Genomic DNA, 23,821 nt, shown 5'->3' on the forward strand with positions numbered 1-23,821 from the left:
CCCTCCAGTCAAGCGGTTGATTGGATTTTCTTTCGGTGTCTTTTGATTGTTTTATGCATACCTCTAATCACACATTGGCACCGCAGCTAGTCCACTACTGCTATTCGTCTCAACTTAATTAGTGAAGATATCTGGTACCTTCCTTCGATATGTAGTTTTTTTTTTTTCATGATAAAAAGCCACAACCAATAACTACCTTTTATTTGGACATAATAATCAATCAAATAAGCTGACCAAAGATTGACGAGCTTAAACAACCAACATGAGGAGGAGCATACGTACGTACCCGCGCAACCAAGTTTTTGTTGGGAGAATTAGCTTGCATATGTGTATTTTAACAGAAGTAGGGCTAAACAAAGAAGTAACCTAATATCCCATCAAAATGGATGGATGCTATTGTGGAGGTCTGAGCAATTGGTTGAAGCCCGTCCGTCCTCTCTAACTGTTTCTCACCAACTCTAGCAGTTGTACCAGAACCATTTTTCCATGTCTCTCGGATGGACTATTGGAATTTATTGGATGTTTTAAGTTTATGATTGTCATACTTCAATTCCTTTCACAAATAGGGTCATCTTTTTTCGTCAAATTACATTTTTGTTAGTGTTGTAAATTAGGCTCGAACTTGTCTTCTATTGTAGCATCAATTACTCTGCAATGGACGCTTATATTTTTTAATTTTGCCATTTTTTTTTTACCAAATATTTTTCTTTTACTTTCTTCTAATCTACAATTCTGATTTTCTTTTCATGAATAACCGCTTTCAATTATCAATTGAAGGAATACCCACATATATATATATATACACATATGTAAACTTAAAAAAAATAAATAAAGAAAACGTCTTTCTACGTTTTGCACGTAATTTGACCAATAACAAAACTTGCTTCCCATTTACCTAACAAGGAAAAAAAAAAAAAAAATGACTTCGTTATAGCAAAAAAAAGTTCCATAAATTACAATCAAACCCTAATGGTTTGGGCCATTTGGGTAGAAATCTTTTGTGGTTTCAAAATATTGTAGAGGTCTTGTGATTTAACTTTATACCTTTTCCATCACATACGAAATTATTTAAACATAATTAAGCTAAATTTGATAAATTTAACAAAAAAATAAAAAAAAATTTTAAAAAAATTGAAACATTAGTTGACGAAACCCATCACCAATGGATTTCGCCATCAAGAAACCTATCATAATAATGGGCTCTGTTAATCTAGAACCCAAAAAAAAGAGCGAAGAGAAAGAATAAAAAGAAAAAGAATTAGTTCGATCAAATTTAACGATGTGAGGCAGCAATGATGCATGCGTGCAAAGGCAATTGAATCTTCTCCAAACAACGATGGAGTTGTTCACTCGTGTCTTCGTCTTTGTTATATGTATTTCCCGCATCACCCCGCATGGGCCAGACTCGGTCCGATAGACCGGCCCAATCACCCAAGGTCAAGAAGGCCCGGATGACCTCGTCAAGGAAAGTCCAGCCTCTACCAAAAATTCGGAACTCATAAAGCGAGCATATGGCGAGCTCCCGATAATCCCCCAACGAGCTCCAAGCAATCGACTAACGAGCTCCTGAAATATCCTCCAGATCGCTGGACCATCCAGGTCGCCGGCCTAAAACATCCAGCTCGCATGAGTGGCAAAGCTGTTGAGAAGTCAAAGGTAGGGTCCGATCACTTTATCTGTAACAGCCCATGCCCCTCGTAATGAGGATCCCACTCCCGGTCTTGTGAAGACGATAAGAACTGTTTGTCCCCCATTATACAATCACTGTATTTTTATATGTTATCTGAATTGTAAAAGCCCCTCAGTATAAATGAGAGTCAAAGAGACCATGAGAGACAAGAGGAATAATCAGATACCGTCACTCTGAGAGAATAATCAGACTGCGGTCGTGGACTAGGCATCGTTCTGGCCGAACCATGTAAAGATTCTGGTGTACACGTTTGGAATTTTGGGGGGTTTTTTCCTTTCTTCTCGGTATTTTTGGATTGACTCACCGCGGCCCAAAACGAATCACGGTCGCCCGAAATTGAACGTCGACATTTTGGCGCTAGAGGAAGGGGGCGCTCTGATCAATAGCCATGGCTAGAGGAAGGAATACTCGAAGTTCCGAGGCGGCGGTCGACCCACCTGAAAATCACCACGATCGACCACGAGACTTACCACCAAATGGAGGACCCGTTGCCCCGACAGCCGATACTCCTTTGCCGCCGCCCGCCGGAGACGCTCCCGGCATACCACCACGGGTCCCTGTCCAGCCTACTGTCCAAATCACTGGGACAGGGACGATCCGGGACTGGCAGCAGCGCTAGGAAGCATCAGAGAATACGGTAATGCAACTCGCTGACGCGGTCAGAATTCTGGCCCAAGCTCAAGCACGGGCTGTCCATGATCCACCGGTGTCGCCTCGCAGGGTCCACCAACCGTGGGAGGAGAGACACCCACCCGCAGAAGAGGATATCGGGGATAACTATCCGTCCCCAATTCACCGCTCTCCAGTCCGAGAAAGAAGTAGGCGATCGCAAGCCCAGCAATCAGTAGGACCGGACTCAATTGTGGAAGAGCTGTATCAAAGGGTGCGACAGCTGGAAGAACGATAAGGAGTCCGCAGCCAGAATAATGGCCGTGGGGATAGGACGCCGTTCACCAGAGAGATTGAGCTCGAACCCTTGCCCCAGAGGTTTAAGGTCCCGAGCATGCCACAATATAATGGGGACAGTGACCCCTATGATTACCTGGATGCGTACAACGTGCAAATGGATCTACAGACAACCAGCTTGCTGGCTAAATGTCGCGCCTTCCCAGCAATCTTAGGAGACATCCCTCGAGCTTGGTTTAGGAGCCTTCCGCCTCGTAGCATCAACAGCTGGGAAGAGTGCCAACAGAGGTTCCTTAACTAATACAGGGCTCTAAGGAGGCAGCTCTTGCCACCTCGCCACTGTATTCCAGAAAGTAAATGAGCCACTGAGGGATTACATCGCCAGGTTCAGGCGCGAGGTGAGCAACGTCGAGGATCCCTCGGATGAAAGTATCCTAACGGCGATCTCCGCTGACCTCCGAAAAGACGGAAAGCTCTACGAGAGCATCTACCGAACCCCGGTCAAAGATCTGGGGGAATTCTATGAACGAGCTTCCAAGGCAATCCGATGGGAAGACGCCTTCGAGACGAAGAAACCTGTCGGGTTGAGAGAAGAAGCTGGGGGCTCCAACCAGAATAAGAGAAGGCACAACGGAGACGCCGGAAGAGAAGCTCGGGGGGAGCGCTCGAGCAATGAAGTGTTCAAGCGAGTTCAGAAGGCAGAGGGAGATGAGCAACCTCGTATATCACAGCGCTTTGACAGCTACTGTGCCCTGTTAGACCCCCAAGAAAGGATCTTCGCCATCGAAAGGAACAAAGAGGAATTCGGGAAGCCCAACCCGTTAAGAACCCCAAACAAATTCCGAAACAAAGAAAAATTTTGCGCATACCACAACGAGGCGGGTCACAACACCTCGGAGTGCTGGGCCCTAAGGGACGCCATCGAAGATCTGATAAGAAGAGGTCGCTTGAAAGATTACGTGGTGCGGCCGACTAATCAACCAAGCCAGCCGCCGATACAGCAGCAGCCCCCCACCGATGATGACCAATCACCGGCTGTACGAACCATCTACACGATCCATGGCGGGCCCCACCTCGCAGGATCCTCCCACAAATCCCGCGACAAATACATACGAGAGGCCAACCATGTCTTGCTAGCAAGATCGGGTGAACAGCCGGTTCCCGCGAAGTGGCCTAGGGGTAACCCAATCCCAGAGAAGATGTTTTTCTCGGAAGAAGACGCCGGAGACGTCCATTGGCCGCACAACGACGCACTCGTTATACGAGCCCAGGTCGGTAACTCCGAAGTGCGAAGGATAATGGTGGACATGGGCAGCTCGGTAAATGTAATGTACAGAACATGCTTCGATCAGATGGGTTTGGGACCGAAACAGTTGAGCTCGTCCCCAGAGCCACTCTATGGGTTCACGGGGGACGCAGTGATTCCCGTCGGTCGGATCAGCCTTCCCCTCACCATCGGGGATGCGAACCGCCAGGCCACTACTTTGGCAGAATTCCTAATAATTGACTGCCCCTCAGCATACAACGTCGTACTCGGAAGGCCGGCAATGAATGACCTGGATCTAGTCACTTCAACCAGGTTGCTTACGGTGAAATTCCCAACCCCTGACGGTGTAGGGTGTGTATGAGGCGAGCAGCACCTCGCAAGACGTTGCTATGAGGATGCCCTGAAAATGGGAGCAAAGGGAAAGAAGGTAAATATCATCGCAAAGGTCGGCCCGCGATCAACCGGCCAATGGGAGGCTAAACATGACCTGGATCCCCGCGAGGTCGACTACGAAAAACCCACCGGTCCCATGGAAGAGCTCGAAGATATCTTAGTCGACGAGGCAGACGAGGAAAGGCACCTCAAGCTAGGCAAGAGTCTAGCCCCTGAGGTAAAATCCCAACTTACAAATTTCCTTAAAGCTAACCTTGATGTATTCGCATGGAACCACGAAGATATGGTGGGAATCGCCCAGAAGTCATGTCACACAGGCTCAACGTAGATCCAAGCTACAGGCCAGTGCGCCAGAAGAGGAGGCCAATGACTCCGGAGCGTTATGCGGCTCTTAAAGAAGAAGTGGACAAACTCTTGGCAAATAATTTCATCAAGGAAGCCCACTATCCAGTCTGGGTGGCCAACCCGGTCCTAGTAAAAAAGAAAAACGGGAAGTGGAGGACCTGCATCGACTTCACCGACCTGAATAAGGCCTGTCCTAAAGACAGCTTTCCTCTCCCCAGAATCGATCAGCTCATGGATGCAACGGCTGGTCACCGCCTCCTCAGTTTCATGGATGCCTATTCAGGCTACAACCAGATCCCCATGAACCCCACGGACCAAGAGCACACCTCGTTCATAACCGACCGAGGGCTCTATTGTTACAAGGTCATGCCCTTTGGATTGAAGAATGCTGGCGCGACCTACTAGAGGCTGGTCAATACGATGTTCGAAACACTGATCGAAAAAACTATGGAAATATACGTTGACGACATGCTGGTAAAATCCGAGCAAGTGACGGACCACGTTTCCGATCTAAGAGAAACGTTTGGAGTCCTCAGGAGATATCAGATGAAGCTCAACCCGCTCAAGTAAACCTTCGGTGTAGCCTCTGGAAAATTTCTTGGGTTTATGGTAAACAATAGAGGCATTGAAGCCAACCCAGACAAAATTAAGGCTCTGCTCGATATGAGGTCGCCCGTAAGAAAGAAGGAGGTGCAAAGCCTCAATGGTCAGGTCGCAGCTCTGAGCCGCTTCATTTCAAAGGCAACTGACAAGTGTGCCCCGTTCTTCGAGCTTCTAAAAAAGGAGAAAGACTTCAGATGGACAGAAGAATGCGAGTTCGCATTCCAACAACTAAAGGAGTACATGGGACGGGCCCCATTGCTCGCCAAACCTAAGGAGGGAGAGAGGTTGACCTTGTACTTAGGAGTATCCCAATAGGCTCTCAGCGCGGCCCTCGTTCGGGGGGAAGAAGGGGTGTAGCACCCCATTTATTACGTCTCCAAAAGCCTAATCGATGTAGAAACAAGGTATGCACCAATCGAAAAATTGGCTTACTGTCTAATAGTGGCATCAAGGAAGCTACGACCCTATTTTCAAGCTCATGAGATCAAGTCCTAACCAAATACCCATTGAAACAAATCCTCCAAAAACTAGATACCTCAGGCCGCTTACTAAAATGGTCTATTGAGCTCGCTCAGTTCGACATAAAGTACAAACCAAGGACGGCGATAAAGGGTCAAGCGTTGGTAGACTTCATTACCGAGTTTACTAGGTCAATTGACGAGGAGCCGGAAAACCTGAAAGGACCGTCCTGGGAACTATACGTCGATGGATCATCGAACGAACAAGGAGCGGGAGCCGGGGTTATGCTAATAAGCCCCGAAGGTCACAAAATCCTCTACGCCCTGAGGTTCAGTTTTTTGGCCACCAATAATGAATCCGAGTATGAAGCCTTATTAGTAGGACTCCGCCTGGCAAAGGAAATATGAGCTGAATTCTTGGAGATCTTCAGCGACTCTCAGCTAGTTGTCAACTAGGTACGGGGAGAATACCAGGCCAGAGACATGAAGATGGTAGCATACTTACAGAAGGTACACGAACTTTTAGCCACTTTCGAAAAATATGAAATGCATCAAATCCCCCATTCCCAAAACTCTCATGCGGACGCTCTGACTCGCCTAGTAACTGCCTGGGACGCAGGATTCTTGGGGGACATACCTGTCGATTTTTTTGGCCACCCCGAGCACGGAACAACGAGATGAAACGCTACTGATCACGGCGCCACAAAACTCATGGATGACCCCCATCTTGGAGTATCTGCAAGACGGGAAACTACCGGAAGACAAGCTAGAAGCACTTCGCCTGCGAGCTCAAGTTGCCCGATATTGCATCTACGATGATAGACTGTACAAGAGGGGGTTCTCAGCCCCGCTCCTGAGGTGCATTGACGGCACCGATTGCCAGGCTGTGCTAGAAGAAATTCATGTAGGCCACTGCGGTAATCATGCAGGGGCACTCTCTCTGGCATAAAAGGCCTTCCGACAAGGGTTTTATTGGCCCACCGTGAAGCAAGATGCCATAGAGACGGTCAAGAAATGCGAGAAGTGCCAAAGGTCCGCCAAGGTTCCGCGAGCTCCGCCGGCTTACCTGCAGCAGATGAGCAGCCCTTAACCCTTTGCCATTTGGGGCATGGATCTAATCGGGCCGCTCCCCACGGCTCGCGGAGGATGCAAGCATGCCATAGTGACAGTTGACTACTTCACCAAATGGGTAGAGGCCAAAGAGCTCGCACAGATCACCAGTGCGAAGACACAAGCGTTTACATGGGATAACATAATCTGCAGATTCGGAGTGCCACAACAAATAGTAACGGACAACGGAACCCAATTCACCAGCGAGCAATTCATCCAATTCTGCGAGTCAATGGGGATTCAAAAGAGTTTCACCGCCGTTGATCACCCCCAGGCCAATGGGAAGGTCGAAGCAATCAACAAAATAATCAAGCAGACCCTGAAGACAAAGCTTGAAGCTAGAAAGGGGACCTGGGTGGATGAACTGCAAACAGTGCTATGGACCTATCGGACAACAGCTTGAAGCAGCACTGGAGAAACCCCATTCTCAATGGCGTATGGGTCAGAGGCTATGATCCCCGCTGAGAATAAAGTTGCCAGCCACCGAAGGGCCACATTCAGCTTAGATCGCAATAACGAGCTACTGGCGGCTAATCTGGACCTGCTCGAGGAATCAAGAGATGTAGCTCGCGTGAGGATCGCCATTTATCAAAAAAGGGTGGCACGATACTATAACAGGAAGGTCCGAATCCGACGTTACAACGTCGGAGATCCGGTACTACGCCTGGTACTCCTAGGAGCACAGGCGGCAAGCGATGGCACCTTAGGTCCTAACTGGGAAGGTCCATTTATCATCAAAGAAGATTTGAATAACGGAGCATATCATCTGGCAAACATGGACGGTCTCCCTCTCCCACGAGCTTGGAACGCAGAACACCTTCGTCCTTACTTCAGATAAATGTAATCGTTCTTGCCTACGCTCCGTCTTTTTCATTACGAATGACTTTCATGATTCTGGTTAGAATTTATGAACTTTCATTGCACTTTATTCTTATTGGTATTCGATTAAATGCCCCCGTAATGAGGGGTCGAGAAGCCATGGTTTGCGAGTTGAGGCCTAAGTAACCTAGCCACGGCGCTACGGTCAACGACTTAACTGAGCATTCACCTTGGTCCCTCCCTCAGGTCGTGGTTTGCGAGCTGAGAACCAATCATCTTGACTTTATGTCATGGTTTGGAACCTACTGAGCAACCACTTCCACAAGTAACCCCGAGCTTAGGTTCACTAGCCGAGGTCCTTTTATCTTGGCTTAAAGCTATGGTCTGCAACCTACCTGGGTGTTCTCTCTTAGTTCAAATAAAACTTGTAGAAGCCACTGGGTGTTAGCTGAGGCCGTAACGCGACCTACCTGGACACATATCCTAGCCGTACGAGTCAACGAGATAACAAGCCATGGTGTGTTAGCTGGGGTCACTCTATGACCCGCCTGAACATATAACTTGGTGGTACAGGTTGCGCTTTCACTAGCTGGGGTCCTCCTATCTTGGCTTAAAGCCATGGTCTGCGACCTACCTGAGTGTTCGCTCCCAATTTATTGAAAACTTATTAAAAGCCTCAACATGCCAGCCGAGGCCATGGCATAATCTCATATCCTAGCAAATTTTGCGTATTGGACCCTATCAGTTGAGGTCCGTCTTAACTTGGCTAAATAAGACTATTCGCGACCAACCAGGCACACACCCTATAATGAGCTTCTCAGCCACTACATGTTAGATGAGATCGCAAGGCCATCCGACTTTACATATATCTCGGCAAGGCTCTTGTTATTTCGTCAAAATATGCTGAACGGGGTTTCCTGGAAATTGCCTAAGTATGAGTGTTCGCACTGATTATTACAACTATCATCAACGAGCTAGTTAAAGAGCGTTAGTCTACGAGCTGATAAAACTCTGGATCTACCTGGACCTATGTTCGAACAGTTCGTTATCAAGTTACATACTCAAAAGTTTCTTATCAGTGAATCTTTCAAAAATACAGGAGTCTTGTTGAAATGATTTTCAAGTTATACCATGAAGAAGTTACTTTCAAGTCACCTCATCGAAATTGGTTCAAGAATCGTTATGCCAAAACCTCGTCAGAATTAACTTGAGTTCGTGAAGAAATCTGAGGCAACGTGCACAAAATGCCAATTTTTTTTATTAGATGAAGCTCACGTTACAAAAAAAAAAATATATATATATATACATGTGGGAATCCTAGCTAAGAGGGGAGGTTGGTTCTACAGGATCAACCTCGACAGGGCGAGCTTCAGTAGATAGGGTCGGCTGGAGATCGACCTCGACAGCCCCGGCTGGACAAACCTCGGCAACCTCCACAAGAGGCTCCTTGGCAGTCTCACCAAACTGAGCCGCGGCGACCCCAAATAGCTCGACCTCGACCTGAGGAGCTTGCGTTGTGACAAAAAACGAGTCAAGGGGATTGGCATCGTCAGCATCTTCCGCGGCCTCGGCAGCATACCGAGCCACCTCCTCGACAGCCTACGCACCAAAGAAGGAGAAATCCATCTCAGGATGGTTCACCCAAAGGGTGTACAGAAATGACGAGTAGGTGTCGGATCTGGTCTCCCTACGCGCAGCGTCCATCCGCTTTCCGACCTCCGCCCTTATGTCGTCAATGGTCCTCTTGGCAAGCTCCTCGCATCGGACAGCACGATCATCCACCTGTGTCCGCTTGTCCTTTGTCATCCTAAGCTCCGCCTCGGTTGATTTGAGTCGCTCCTCAGCCCTCCGCAACTCCGCTTTCGCTCTATTTAGCTCGTCGGTGAGCCCGGAGTTGGCTTGCTCCCACATGTTCTTCGACCTGCGAAGCTCCTCGTCGAGATCTTTATTCTTCTGGACCTCCATCCTCAGACGCGTCAAGCAACCCTCCACCTCCTTTTGAGTGGCAAGGAGCTCGACCTGGAGATCTTTCTTCTCGTTCGAGAGCTTCGTTATTTCGGCCTTTTGGGCGTTCTTCTCATCCTCAAGCTTCGCTATTTCGGCCTGACGGGACATGCTCACCGACTGTAGCTGCTCCTCAAAATCTTTGTATTGAGCTCGGAGCTTCACGGCAGCAAGAGAAGTCTGCGAAAGAAGAAATGTTAGCTCATTAAAGAGTAGGCTAAGGAACCAAGGTACGAAGAATTCCCACTTACCACCAGGCTGTGACGGGCCACAAAATCACAAAGGGGGATTCCCTTTAACTTTGGGTTGTCGAGGGGCTTCGAGTTCGGACCCAGGAAGTCAGGCACAGAATCTAGGAGGGGACCAACAAAGACCCCTCCTGGTAGGGCCTCCAGGGCCAGCTCCTTCTCATGGACCCTAACCCGTTTGGCCCTGATAACCTCCCCCTGTTGCAGCTTGTCCGACCTCCGTTTTGAGCTGGCGGTAGGAGCATCTCGAACCTCCACTGCGACCTCCTTCCCACGGGCTCCACTCGAACCATGGTCTCGGGAGGCAGGGGGCCGATGCCCCAGCTGCAGATGAGCTTGCTTTGGCTGTTGGGGCTGACGAGGCAGAGTACTTTGCCGCTGCTCCTGCTGCCCCCCCGCGGCTGTTGGGTTTGTAGCTGCTGAGGGTGTGATTGCGGCTGCGGCTGCTCTGACTTGCCATCTCGCGAGCTATAGCTCGGGGTCATGGAGGACGTAGTGCTCGACCTCGCCTTAGGACGCTTCGGTTGGAGGAGCTCGAGATCAACCATGTTATCGTCTTGGTCGGCTTCCCCTCTTGAACTGTTCGGTTCGGCGACCTGCAAGCCGGAAGGGAGAATCTCGGTACCCAAGTCCCTGAAATGATCTCCCTCGATAGTCTCGGTGCCAAGAAGAGGGGCGAGCTCGTATTCGCGAAGTAGCTCGTCCGAAAATTCAAGAATTTCCGAACTCGACTCCGCAGCCACAAGTTTGCCAAGGATATCAGTCTCCTCGGCCGATAAAATCGATTTCTTCCCCCCAAAATTTGCATCAAAGCGTGAGCAAGTTAAAACAAGCACTCTCGAAACAAAAGAAAGATTTATGAGAGCTCATATTCTCTTACCAGGGGTCAGTGCGAAGCTACAATTCCTAAGTAGAGAAAGGGAAGGGCAAGACACAAAGAACCAACTGGACTTGTAATCACCCACGTTGGACTTTCCCTTTGCTTTACCCTGAGGAAGGGCGGCCTTGTACGGGGAAGGACGAGCCGCCAGGTAATACAGCCCGTCCTTGGCATTTTTGAAAGAAAATAAAAATCTTATCAGTTTTGGCGAAGGGAGAGGAAGCTTATTTATAAGGAATAAGACGGCCAAAAAAGTGAGTTGGGCATACGAATTCGGTGTTAGTTGAAAGGGGGCGAGCTTGACGTCGTTCAAAAGGGCAATAAGGTACGGGGCTACTGGGAACCTAAAACCGGACTCGAGGTGTTGGGGGCTAATAGCTACGAAATTGGCTGGTGGGTAGGCTGCATGGGAGCTCGAAGTAGGGATGTATATTCGGCAGGTCCTGGGGAGACGAAACTCCTGAGCACAAGTCATCACCTCGTGAGGCTTGGCCTTGGATGAGAATCTCTTGAAGACCGCAAGATCAGCACTCCCACCAGCGATCTGATCTTGAACCTTCAGCTCGGTTTCCGGAGAGGTCGGGACGGCGACCTCCCTGCACCCCGAGCTCGCACCCTCAAGATTTTGGCCCTACATAATGAGACAATCTTCAGAGTTCGAAGTGTCGTTTTCTCCTACGATATAATTGCAGCGCTTTTGACCTAAATTTCCATGGTGTTGGTCGGACATCTACAAAGGAAAAGAGAGAACAGTCAGGTCGTAAGTCGCGAACCAGACCTCAAGAATCTAGAAAAACCCTAAAAAAAAAAAAAAAAAACATCCCCTAGGTCTTCCAGGCCGAGCGCTTCGCAAAGGGGTACCGCCTAGGGCGGAGGGGCTGCAGCCACAAGCCCGGTGTTCCATGAAAAGCTAATCCTAAGGTCATTGGGCCCAAAGGCCCAGTAAACGCTAAACTAAATTGTGCCGTTTCTCCAAAAATGAGAACGACATCGATCGATGAAGCCAGAGAAACCACCGACGGCTAACCAATGGTGGACGGCCTCACAAGAAGAAAAAGAAAGTCACGACAAACTTACCTAAAAGATGCGCCTGACGTCTGAATGGAGACTCGTACCAAGCACCGAACGAGAACGACAGACGTTTGAAAGCACGGCGATAATGGAGGCCTCGAGAGAGGAAAGAGAAAGCAGGGAGACAAAGGTTTGAGGGAGTTTCAAAATAGCGTGAAAGAAGAAGCGGGTGGACACTCCCCACTATTTATACTGACGGCCTGGTCCATCCCAACTGTCGGATCAAATGACGACTTATCACATGCTCTACATCCAACGGCCGCACAACAGCTTGTGGGTCCCACGAGCGTAATCATGCGCAGAAATTGGGGGGGGTGCGCATTAAATGCGCTGCCGACAAAGCTTGCTGCGTGGAACGACGAGACTTAAAGTAATTGGGCAGAAGTCGGAGGGATGGAAGAACAGCTGGCACGCGTCAGTTCCCAGAGCGAAGATCGAGCCGCGAATTGGGGGGCTTATGTTATATGTATTTCCCGCATCACCCCGCATGGGCCAGACTCGGTCCGATAGACCGGCCCAATCACCCAAGGCCAAGAAGGCCCGGACGACCTCGTCAAGGAAAGTCCAGCCTCCACCAAAAATCTGGAACTCGTAAAACGAGCATATGGCGAGCTCCCGATAATCCCCCAACAAGCTCCAAGCAATCGACTAACGAGCTCTTGAAATATCCTCCAGATCGCTGGACCATCCAGGTCGCCGGCCTAAAACCTCCAGCTCGCATGAGTGGCAAAGCTGTTGAGAAGTCAGAGGTAGGGTCCGATCACTTTATCTGTAACAGCCCATGCCCCTCGTAATGAGGATCCCACTCCCGGTCTTGTGAAGGCGATAAGAACTGTTTGTCCCCCATTATACAATCACTGTATTTTTATATGTTATCTGAATTGTAAAAGCCCCTCAGTATAAATGAGAGTCAAAGAGACCATGAGGGACAAGAGGAATAATCAGATACCGCCACTCTGAGAGAATAATCAGACTGCGGTCGTGGACTAGGCATCGTTCTGGCCGAACCACGTAAAGATTCTGGTGTACACGTTTGGAATTTTGGGGGGTTTTTTCCTTTCTTCTCGGTATTTTTGGATTGACTCACCGCGGCCCAAAACGAATCACGGTCGGCTGAAATTGAACGTCGACAGTCTTCTTCATTACTGTTATTGTTATTTTTTTATCTTTTTTTTTTTTTTTTCTGTTTAAGTTCAATTTTTGAAAATAGTTCTTCCAAATTCCTTGAAAAATTTTTGATGGTCCTAATCGATCATTATTTTTTTTAAAAAAAATTTAACCTTTTATTTGTTATTTAGTTTTAATTTAACTTAATTGGTGTTTAATTAACTTAATTTAGGTTAATTAAAGTTGAACAAATAACAATTTTGATGAAATAGGTGTTTGAGCAAAAATATTAAATCATAAGGACCTTTAGAATTTGTTTTAGACTACAGGGGATCCTTGTGCAAATAAACCAAACCATTTGGGGTCTGAGTGCCATTCATCCATAAAAGTTATATTTTCACTATGAAAAGTAGGAAATTAAAAACTTCTACTATAAAAGAGACTTAAAAAAAATCAAAATCATTCTCAAATTTGACCAAAACTACTTTTAGTACAACAAGAATTTCCTATTAATACCAAACAAATCATTCAACAACAGAATTAAATATCTTGTAAAACATGTCACATTGTGTTGTGTAACATCTTCTTTTTGACTGATGGAGTAACAAAGGCAAGCCCCATTTATAGGAATTACTATTAGAAATATTTTGTGTAGACTGCCATTAATTGTTAATGATTTTATTTTGTTAAAAATGGACTAATAATATTGTCAATTATTTTCTAAGAGACATGCATGACGGTCTCATTATTAATAGTGGTCTGACTAACTATTAGTGGGGTGTGCGCGTCAATTTTTTGAACTTAGGTGTGGCTTGAGGAAGAGTATAAACCATTATCTAATTAACCCATAATGGGAGGGTTATTAGATAAATATATTTTATTTTTAACTAAGTCCCCTCTCCACTAATTTAAATAATAATTTTTGGTTAGGATTTTTTATGCTTTATGTATTGTATGCTTGTCCCATTAAACGATTGTTTGTTTAAGAAGTAGAGGGAGGAAGATCTTGTCAGTTGTCGTCTAAGATCAATTTTGATATGAGATTCGTGTTTATGATTATCATTCAATGCTAGATCGAATCATACAAAATTTTATTCAATGGAAAATACAAGTATGTTGTCTTTCATCTATATTTGGTACTCCATTAAATTCATACAATCCAATCATTTAATTATTCAACATGTGGTATCAGAGTAAGGTTGTATGAATTTTTTAGAACCCATCCTTTTATTTTCAAGCCTGTGTTTATTGTAAAATCATAGATTGATTTGATTTTGATATAAAACAATTGTTATTGTGGGGTGTCCTAAAAATTCCCTAAGTTATAAGCAAGTCTCCCATTGAATCTAAAGTCCTCGGAGAGTCTCCAGGACAGAACTCACCTAGGCCCTCTAGGAGGTCCCCCGGGATGGTCAGACCTCATTTGCATAAGTTTGAAAACTCTCTTAAAGTCTATAGGACGAAGGATTCCCAGTGACCCCAAAGACCCTTTTGAGCCACTTGGAGATAGTCATCGGGGTACTTCACCCCCGAAGACATTTTCAAACCCTCCATCCTCACCTGATTCATTCCTTGGAAGAGTCCAAGGACTCGACCATAGACCTCACCTAATGTCTATGTGCCTCTTCCAAGGTAAAATGATTTTTATTTTTTATTTTTTTTGTTTTGGGACCTTAAAGGATCATTCAGACTCTACTCTTTTTCTTTTCAAGACCCATCCGAAAGATTTCTACCCTACTCTTTGGGACATTGGAATACATACTAAGACACATCGAACATACATTTGCATACTTTTGAACATACATCTCAAACTTTTGTTTAACTTAGGCATCAAAGGGCCTGTGTGGGGGAGTCTCCCGCATGCTTTTTTGACTTCCTTTGTGCTCATAGACTAAGGCAGGAGTAATCCCACGAAGACCTTTTTAGGCCAGCCTGAAGTCCCTGTTCCCTGAAGACCCTTCCAAGCTAGCAACTCCGAAGGCCCCAAGAACCCCATCTAGGCTCTTGAGGCCCCTACCTTTTGAGATTGAGGACCCGATCCAGACCCAATTGACCTTACATGCAACATCTCAGATCTTCTGCCATTGTGAAGGACTCTGTTTTGGTTTATCACAAGACAAATAAATTTAATTTAGGCTTTTTTTCTTCAAATGAACACGAATCTATTGCATAAAAAATCATGTTGAATCGTGGCTTGTGGCAAGAAAGAAAATACTGAGAATTCGTCAGAGAAATATTAGTGGTTGTTGACTATGAAAGGCTAGAAAGAAGAAGTCGGTGGTAGCCATTTCCAATTTCAATTGTCTTCTTTAATAAGGACTACCACCTGCGACAGTCTTTTTCGATCACCTACGATAATTCGTTTTCTCCTCCTGTGACTGCCTGCAATAATCCACTATCGTTTGTTGCATATCTTATTCTTCTTCGATGAATCTAGTACCAAAACACATTTTGAACTATAGACTGGTAAAAAGTCGAGCCTTAATCACTTTCAAGTTTAGGGTTGTTTTGTAGAAGTTAAAATTTATAACTGTTGTTACCAAACTACAACAATTAAATTTATTTGTCTTGAAAATAACCAAAGTAGAGTTTGAGATGTCGCAAGCGGGGTCAACTGGGTCTGAACCAAATTAGCAGTCCTAGAAGGCCAGAGCTTCAGGAGACTTGATAGGGCCTTCAGGATCGTCAACCTGGGAGAGTCTTCAGGGATCTGAGGGTAGGGGCATCTTAAAAGGTCTATGGGGAAGGCTTTTAATTTTAATGGGTCTTTGGCGATCAAAGACTTGGTTGAATCTGCAACCATAAAAGATGTCAAACAGGCACGCGAGGATCTTCCTCACGTGGGCCCTCTAATGCCTAAGTCAAACAATGTAGTTTGAGAAGTTCGTGTATAAGTGTGTAAATACAAGTAGGTATGTTATGCATGTCTTTCGATGTTCCAACAAGTAGTATAGAGTAGAGGTCTTCAGGGTAAGTCTTAGAGAGAAAAGGCTAAAGGATACAAAAGGTCCATTTACCATGGAGGAAGCATATATTTATAGACATTAAGTGGGGGTCCACAAATCAATCCTCAGATTCTTCTGAGAGATGCATCGGGTAAGGTTGGAAGGCCTGGAGATATCTTTGGGGTTAAAATGCCCTGATGAATGTCTCCAAGTGGTCTTAAAGAGTTCAGGGCCATCGGGTATCTTTTGTCCGGGAGACTTTAAAGAGATTCCAGACTATGCAAAATAAGAAGGCTAAACTAACCTGGGGGACCTGAGTGACTCTTGTCCTGGAGATTCTCTGAGGACTTTGGTCTCAATGGGAAATTGCTTATTACTGAGGTAAAATTTTTAGGGCACCCCATAATAATAGCTCTCTAGTCTTACCTTGGGCTAAAAGAAGAATGTAAGAGTTAAAAAGGTGGGTGCTAAGTATAACTCATCCGGGGTGTAATACCCGAGGAGTGATTTGAGGATATAAATGGTATTTAAGCGATCGAATTAGACGAAGGGAGTACCTCGAACCCTAGATATCCAAGGAAAATGGTATATTATTGACGAGTGATTCGAGTTATGATTTTTGGTGATGAAAGAAATTGAATCGGGAACAGTTGTCGGTACAGCTGTCGACCGAGCTGAGAAAATCGAATCGACGTAGGGATCATCCAAAAAGTCAATGGAGCATGTTAATGACCAATATTTTATGTATAGAACAACCCTTAAGTGATTTCGGGTTGAAACGAATGGATTTAAGGTCAAATCGACCAGTCGGGCCAAAGTATATTTTTTTAATTTTACCCGAGGCAGGTCAAAATGGTAAATTTTTGGGAATCTCAAGGATGAAATGAATAGTACAAGACTTGTGGGCCTTAATGGTGGTATTGGAAAGATCAGGGGTGATATGCAAAGGGTAGAAATGACATTGGAAGAATCTAAGGGGTGAAAATGCAATTTAGTAAAAATTGAAATGTGAACACAATGAAGGAAAATTGGCCGCCGCAAATCCACGCACATGGAGGCCGAATCCGGGGATGGGACAGACGAGGGAGGTTCGGGGGAGGTCGTATACGGCCTGGGGTTTCTTGTAGGCCAATCGATGGCCGCTGATTGGCCAGATTTTCGCTATAAATAGCAAGGGTTTTAATCGAAACTTAGCAAGCAAATCAATCGTGTTTTTGGATGATTTTGAGAGCTTTGATAAGGGGCTATTGGTGCTTGCATCAAGAGGAAGATTTTGGGAGGTTTTGGGAATATTTTCATCAAGTCTAGAGGCCATTCGAAGCTTGGCCGGAAGCGGGTGGCGGTCCGCCTACCCTGGCCTACAACTGCCCGTTTGGGGAATTTTTCGGTGGCCTTTCGGCTTGAAATGGGTGGCGTTGTGATCGATTGAAGAAGGGCTTCAAGGGGGTACCCTTTTCGTGGCCATCAGAGCATCCGTCGGCAATCAGATTAACGAGGAAGACAGTGGCGCGTGGCTGCACGCCCCAGCTTTCATGCATAGCCACGCGCTGAGCGCGTGAGGGCGCGTGGATAAGGGATTTTCGGTAATTTTAATTCCAAAATTTTTTGTTTAATTATTTTAGGATTTATTGTGTTGAAATATTTGGGAAAATAGTTGAGGAAATAATTATTTTGGAATTATCGAGGTGAAAATTGGGAGAAAATAAAGGAAATTACAGAAAAATTGAGGAAAATGGATTTTGATGCTTCCTTAACTAAATATGGTGTTTAGGCAATATCTTGGCTTGAGGTTGAGAATAAATTCAAGTGTCTGTGATTTGGCATGCAAATCGAGGTGGTGCACAACGATCGAGGTGATCCAAATACGTCGAGGTGAGTTGTTCGCTATCAAAACTTGATTTATTGTGGGTGTTTCTACCCTAAAAACTTGATGTTTATTCTATCTAAATGTGTTGTGACTTCATGCAAAATGGTTTTGTTGCATGCAAACGGTAACCGGTAACGGTTGGTTTTATGAGGGAGGTTCGTCCCTAAATGTTTTAAAATTGTACATTACATTTTATAAAATGTTGTTTATATGATGCATTGAATTGTGAAATGTGGCATTGTCTTGCGTTTTGTGGGTTCGTATGGAATGTTAGCCTGAGATGTTGTCTGGATAATGTAGTTATAATTCTCCAAGGGCGTGACGGAATAATAGGGGTATCTGATGCTAGTGTGCATGTCAGGATAATCGCCTTGATTTTCGTGCCAGGCCATTTGGTCAGAGAAGTTGCACTAGGATGACTAGGTGGTCCATATTGTGTTGTTCATGTGGGATGTCAGCCTAGGATGTTGTCTAGATAATGTAGGCATAATTCTCCAAGAGCGTGACAGAATAATAAAGGTATCTTGTGCTTGTGAGTATGCTGGGATAGCCGCCTTGGTTTCCGTGCCAGTCCGTTTGGCCAGGGAAGTTGCACTAGGATGACTAGGTGATCCATGTGAAACTTTGGAGTTGAGATTGTATGGTGGTTCTCGGATGCTTAGAGTGGAAGCGTAATCTGGAAAGATGTGTTGGCTTACCCCTCTTAAGCTAGAATCGCGTCGTGTCATCAAGTCGGTATGGTGGCATAGCGTTTAGAGAGATTGCTCTTTTCCCATGGTAGGGTTAAGAGTTTGGGATTCTCTTAGGCTAGGGCTTACCGAGTGTATCGGTTTATTTCATGTCTTGCATTCATTCATTCATGTTTGAACTCTCACTTAGATGATTCATCATCTAATTTGGACTATGTCCCTGGAATATTCAAACGTTCCAGGTGAAGGTAGCGGTGCGAAGGGAAAAGGAATTGCCGAGGAGTGACGGCGATTAGTGGATAGTTTACTTTATGTTGTTTTCAATTATGTTGTTACTTTTGATGACGTCATGTAAACGTTGGTTTGACTTTATAATATGAATAAAGTGGTTTCGGTTATGACCTATTAAGGTTTTGATCTAGCTTCCGCATTTGAGATGATGTACCTGTCTTAGTTTATTGATGGTTCATAATTGATATATTAAGAAGGTGTAACGGGATCTTCAGGGAACATTTTTTGTGATGGGTTTTTATTTGGAAAAAAAATTATATCCTCGGAATCTTACGTTATGTATCGCTCCAGACAAGTGGGGTGTTACAATTGGTATCAGAGCGAATGTTTGAAATTTAAGCAACTCTTATTAGGGTTTGAACTTAAAGGACTCTGATTAGAGTGAAGGTTATTTGAGGATTATAAATTTTGTTGGAAATTTAGAAACTAACGATTTGAGGTCTATAGTTGAAATCCTTACGTGGAAAAATGGGATAGCTAGTAGTTATCAGGAATGAACGGGTTAGAAATAATTCGGTTTAGATCGAGGATCCTAAGGATATTGAACTTAGGATTATTCGATAAGTGTTGTTGAGAATCAAGTTTAAGGATTCTAAGGATCGATTTTGAGAATATGGATCTCGAGATAGATGTTGTGAGGATTGAGGTACGGTGACCTCAAGGAAACGACTAATGGGAACGAGTTGAGTGTGTTAGTTCAAATGTTGATCTAGAGAATGAAATGGCTGGGATATAGGATTGAATCCTGTAAAGGCTATTGGAAACTAGAAATTTTGGCTACTCATGAATTAAGATTTGGACAAGGTACCTTTGATGGTTGTGGGACCCGAAATATCAGTTAGCAAGATAGAGATTATCTTTAAGTGAGGTTAGCACTGATTAAGAAAGTGTTTTTCATGTTTCAGATGGTGAAAACTTGGAGAGTCACGGATCTCAGCGATTGAGGCGAGAATGACAGTAATAGTAGTCATCGCAGCCGCTCTGCGAATCATGTCGCGAGCAATGGACGGCAAGAGGAACGATCAGGTCCTAGTGAGAATAGACTTGATTGAATGGAAAGAATCTTGGAAGGCATGCTGACACATGTAACGAGGAACGAGCAGCCGAGGCATACCACCCATGTGTTGGATCAGTATCGTCGACAAAGACCCTCGGTGTTCAGGGGAAAAATAGAAGACGAACCCTGCATGGAGGAGTTCTGGATGGAGCAAACCGAAAAGCTACTCCAACATTTGTAGTGCAGTGACGAAGATAAGGTCAACTATGCTACATTCATGCTTGAGGAAGAAGCTGCACGATGGTGGCAATCAGCCCAACGAGCTTTGCAGAGGATACCCAGGCAAGTGGAGTAAGATCCAAGGCCGAGGTAAGCTCAACCTGTGACATGGGCTAGATTCAAGGAAGTGTTTGACGTAAAATATTTTCCTCGAAGCTGGGGAGAAGAAAAGACTTGGGAGTTCATGAAGTTGAAGCAGACTGACGAGATGTCGGTGACTCAATATGATGTGAAGTTTACTCAACTGATCAGGTACGTGCTTATGTACGAAGCCGATGAGTGGCAGAAGGCACAAAATTTTGTGAGTGGACTGAAAGTGAGATTGCAGCAAGCTCTTAGCTCGTGGACTTTGGACACCTACAACGAGGCACTAGATAGAGCCTTATCCACAGACTAATCTACTACGAGTTGGTTTGATTAGATCAGACGAAAAGAAGAAAGATCCAAAAGGTGGGGAACATAAATCAGATGGAACGAACTCCAAAAACAATGAGCCATGTCCCTGATGCAATAAGATACACTCAGGGAAGCAATTTTCCAAAGACCTGTTTGCTGTTTTTTATGCAGCGAAGAAGGACACAAGGAAAATGACTGCCCTAAGAATAAAGAGGCACATTCGACTGGGAATCGAATGAAGATCAGATGTTTCACGTGTCAACAACCTGGTCATTACTCAAGCGAATGTCTAAAGAGGCAAAAGGTGGAGCAACTGGGAAAAGCGAATGAGGCACAAAAACCTCGCCTTGGACGAGTTTTCTACCTGTCAAAGGATGATGAGGATATCTACCCGACAATAGAGAAAGGTACACTAAGTTATTTCAATGTTATCAATTTCAGTGCAATCATGGTAGAGGAGTTAGTTCAATGTTATCAATTTCTGTGCAATCATGGCATATACATTAGTATAGGAGTGGGTTGGGAGAATTAGTAGTCAAATAAATGGGTTCTGAGGGCACAATTAGAAGTGATATTGAGTGTTATGAATTATTTTGGGAGTTGTGCAACCGCATGTTTAGAGCTACAACGGGATGTTCTGGAAAATAAGAAACATGTTTGGTAAGCATGGATCATGTTAGGATGTAAGTTAAGAATCATCGTCAAGGATTAAGAATAATATATCTATGATATTTCTATTGGGAGTCATTAGCAATAGCAGTGATTTAGTTATCACGAGCCAAATTTCAAGGATGAAATTTATTAAGGGGGGAGAATGTAATACTCGAGAGTGATTTGAGGATATAAACGGTATTTAATGAAGAGCATAAATGGAATTTTTGAAAAAATGAGACTACAGGGTACACTAATGCAGCTTTAGGTGATCAAATTAGACGAAGGGAGTACCCCGGACCCTAGATAGCCAAGGAAAATGGTATAATATTGACGAGTGATTCGAGTTATGGTTTTTGATGATAAAAGAAATTGAATTGGGAACAGTTGTCGGTACAGCTGTCGATCGGGTTGAGAAAATCGAATCGATGTAGGGATCATTCGAAAAGTCAACGGAGCATGTTAATGACCAATATTTTATGTATAAAACAACCTTTAAATGATTTCGGGTTGAAACGAATGGATTTGAGGTCAAATCGACCAGTCGGGCCAAAGTGCAATTTTCTAATTTTGCCCGAGGGAGGTCAAAATGGTAGATTTTTGGGAATCTCAAGGATGAAATGAATAGTACAAGACTTTTGGGCCTTAATGGTGGTATTGGAAAGATCAGGGGTGATATGTAAAGGGTAGAAATGACATTAGAAGAATCTAGGGGGTGAAAAGTAATTTAGCAAAAATTGTAATGTGAACACAATGAAGGAAAATCGGCCGCCGCAAATCCACGCACATGGAGGCCGAATTCGACGATGGGACAGCCAAGGGAGGTTCGGGGGAGGTCGTATACGGCCTGGGGTTTCTTGTAGGCCAATCCATGGCCGCTGATTGGCCGGAATTTGGCTGAATTTTTGCTATAAATAACAAGGATTTCAGCCGAAACTTAGCAAGCAAATCGATCGTGTTTTTGGATGATTTTGGGAGCTTTGATAAGGGGCTATTGGTGCTTGTATCAAGAGAAATATTTTGGGAGCATTTTCATTAAGTCTAGAGGCCATTCGAAGCTTGGCCAGAAGCGGGTGGCAGTCTGCCTACTACGGCCTACAACTGCCCGTTTGGGGCATTTTTTGGTGGCCTTTCGGCCTGAAACTGGTGGCGTTGTGATTGAATGAACAAGGGCTTCAAGGGGGTACCCTTTTCATGGCCATCGGAGCACCTGTCGGCAGCCGAATCAACTAGGAAGACAGTGGCGCATGGCTCCACGCGCCAGCTTTCACGCACAGCCACGCGCTGAGCGCGTGAGGGCGCGTGGATAAGGTCTTTTTGGTAATTTTAATTTTAGAATTTTCTTTTAATTATTTTAGGATTTATTGTGTTAAAATATTTGGGAAAATAGTTGAGGAAATACTTATTTTGGAATTATCGAGATGAAAATTGGGAGAAAATAGAGGAAATTATTGAAAAATTGAGGAAAATGATTTTGACCATTCCTTAACTAAATATGGTGTTTAGGGAATATCTTGGCTTGAGGTTGAGAATAAATTCAAGTGTTTGTGATTTGGCACGCAAATTGAGGTGGTGCACGAGGATCGAGATGATCCAAATACGTTGAGGTGAGTTGTTTGCTATCAAAACTTGATTTATTGTGGGTGTTTCTATCCTAAAACTTGGTGTTTGTTCTATCTAAATGTGTTGTGAGTTCATGCAAAATGATTTTGTTGCATGCAAACAGTAACCGGTAACGGTTGGTTTTATGAGGGAAGTTTGTCCCTAAATATTTTAAACTTATGCATTGCATTTTATAAAATGTTGTTTATATGATGCATTGAATTGTGAAATGTGGCATTGTTTTGCATTTTGTGGGTTCGTATGGAATGTCAGCCTAAGATGTGGTCTGGATAGTGTAGCCATAATTCTTCAAGGGCGTGATGGAATAATAGGGGTATCTGATGCTGGTATGCATGTCAGGATAGCTGCCTTGGTTTCCGCGCCAGGTCGTTTGGTCAGAGAAGTTGCACTAGGATGACTAGGTGGTCCATATTGTGTTGTTCATGTGAGATGTCAGCCTAGGATGTTGTCTGGATAGTGTAGCCATAATTCTCCAAGAGTATGACAGAATAATAGGGGTATCTTGTGCTGGTGAGTATGTTGGGATAGCGCCTTGATTTTCGTGCCAGGCCGTTTTGCCAGGGAAGTTGCACTAAGATGACTAGGTGGTCTATGTGAAACTTTGGAGTTGGATTGTATGGTGGTCCCCGGATGCTTAGAGTGGAAGCGTAATCTGGAGAGATGCGTTGGCTTGCCCCTCTTAAGCTAGAATCGCGTCGTGTCGTCGAGTCAATATTGTGGCATAGCTTTTAGAGAGATTGCTCTTTTCCCGTGGTAAGGTTAAGCGTTTGGGATTCTCTTGGGCTAGGGCTTACTGGGTGTTTTGGTTTATTTCATGTCTTGCATTCATTCATGAAAAATGTGTTTTGAACTCTCACTTAGATGATTCATTATCTAATTTAAACTATGTCCCTGGAATATTCAAACGTTCCAGGTGAAGGCAGCGGTGCGAAGGGAAAAGGAATTGCCGAGGAGTGACGGCGATTAGTGGATAGTTTACTTTATGTCGTTTTCAATTATGTTGTTACTTTTGATGACGTCATGTAAACGTTGGTTTAACTTTATAATATGAATAAAGTGGTTTCGATTATGACCTATTAAGGTTTCGATCTAGCTTCCGCATTTGAGATGATGTACCTGTCTTAGTTTATTGATGGTTCATAATTGATATACTGAGAAGGTGTAACGGGATCTTCGGGAAAC

This window comes from Diospyros lotus, chromosome 13 (genome assembly GCF_014633365.1).
Source record: "Diospyros lotus cultivar Yz01 chromosome 13, ASM1463336v1, whole genome shotgun sequence".
NCBI lineage: Eukaryota > Viridiplantae > Streptophyta > Magnoliopsida > Ericales > Ebenaceae > Diospyros > Diospyros lotus.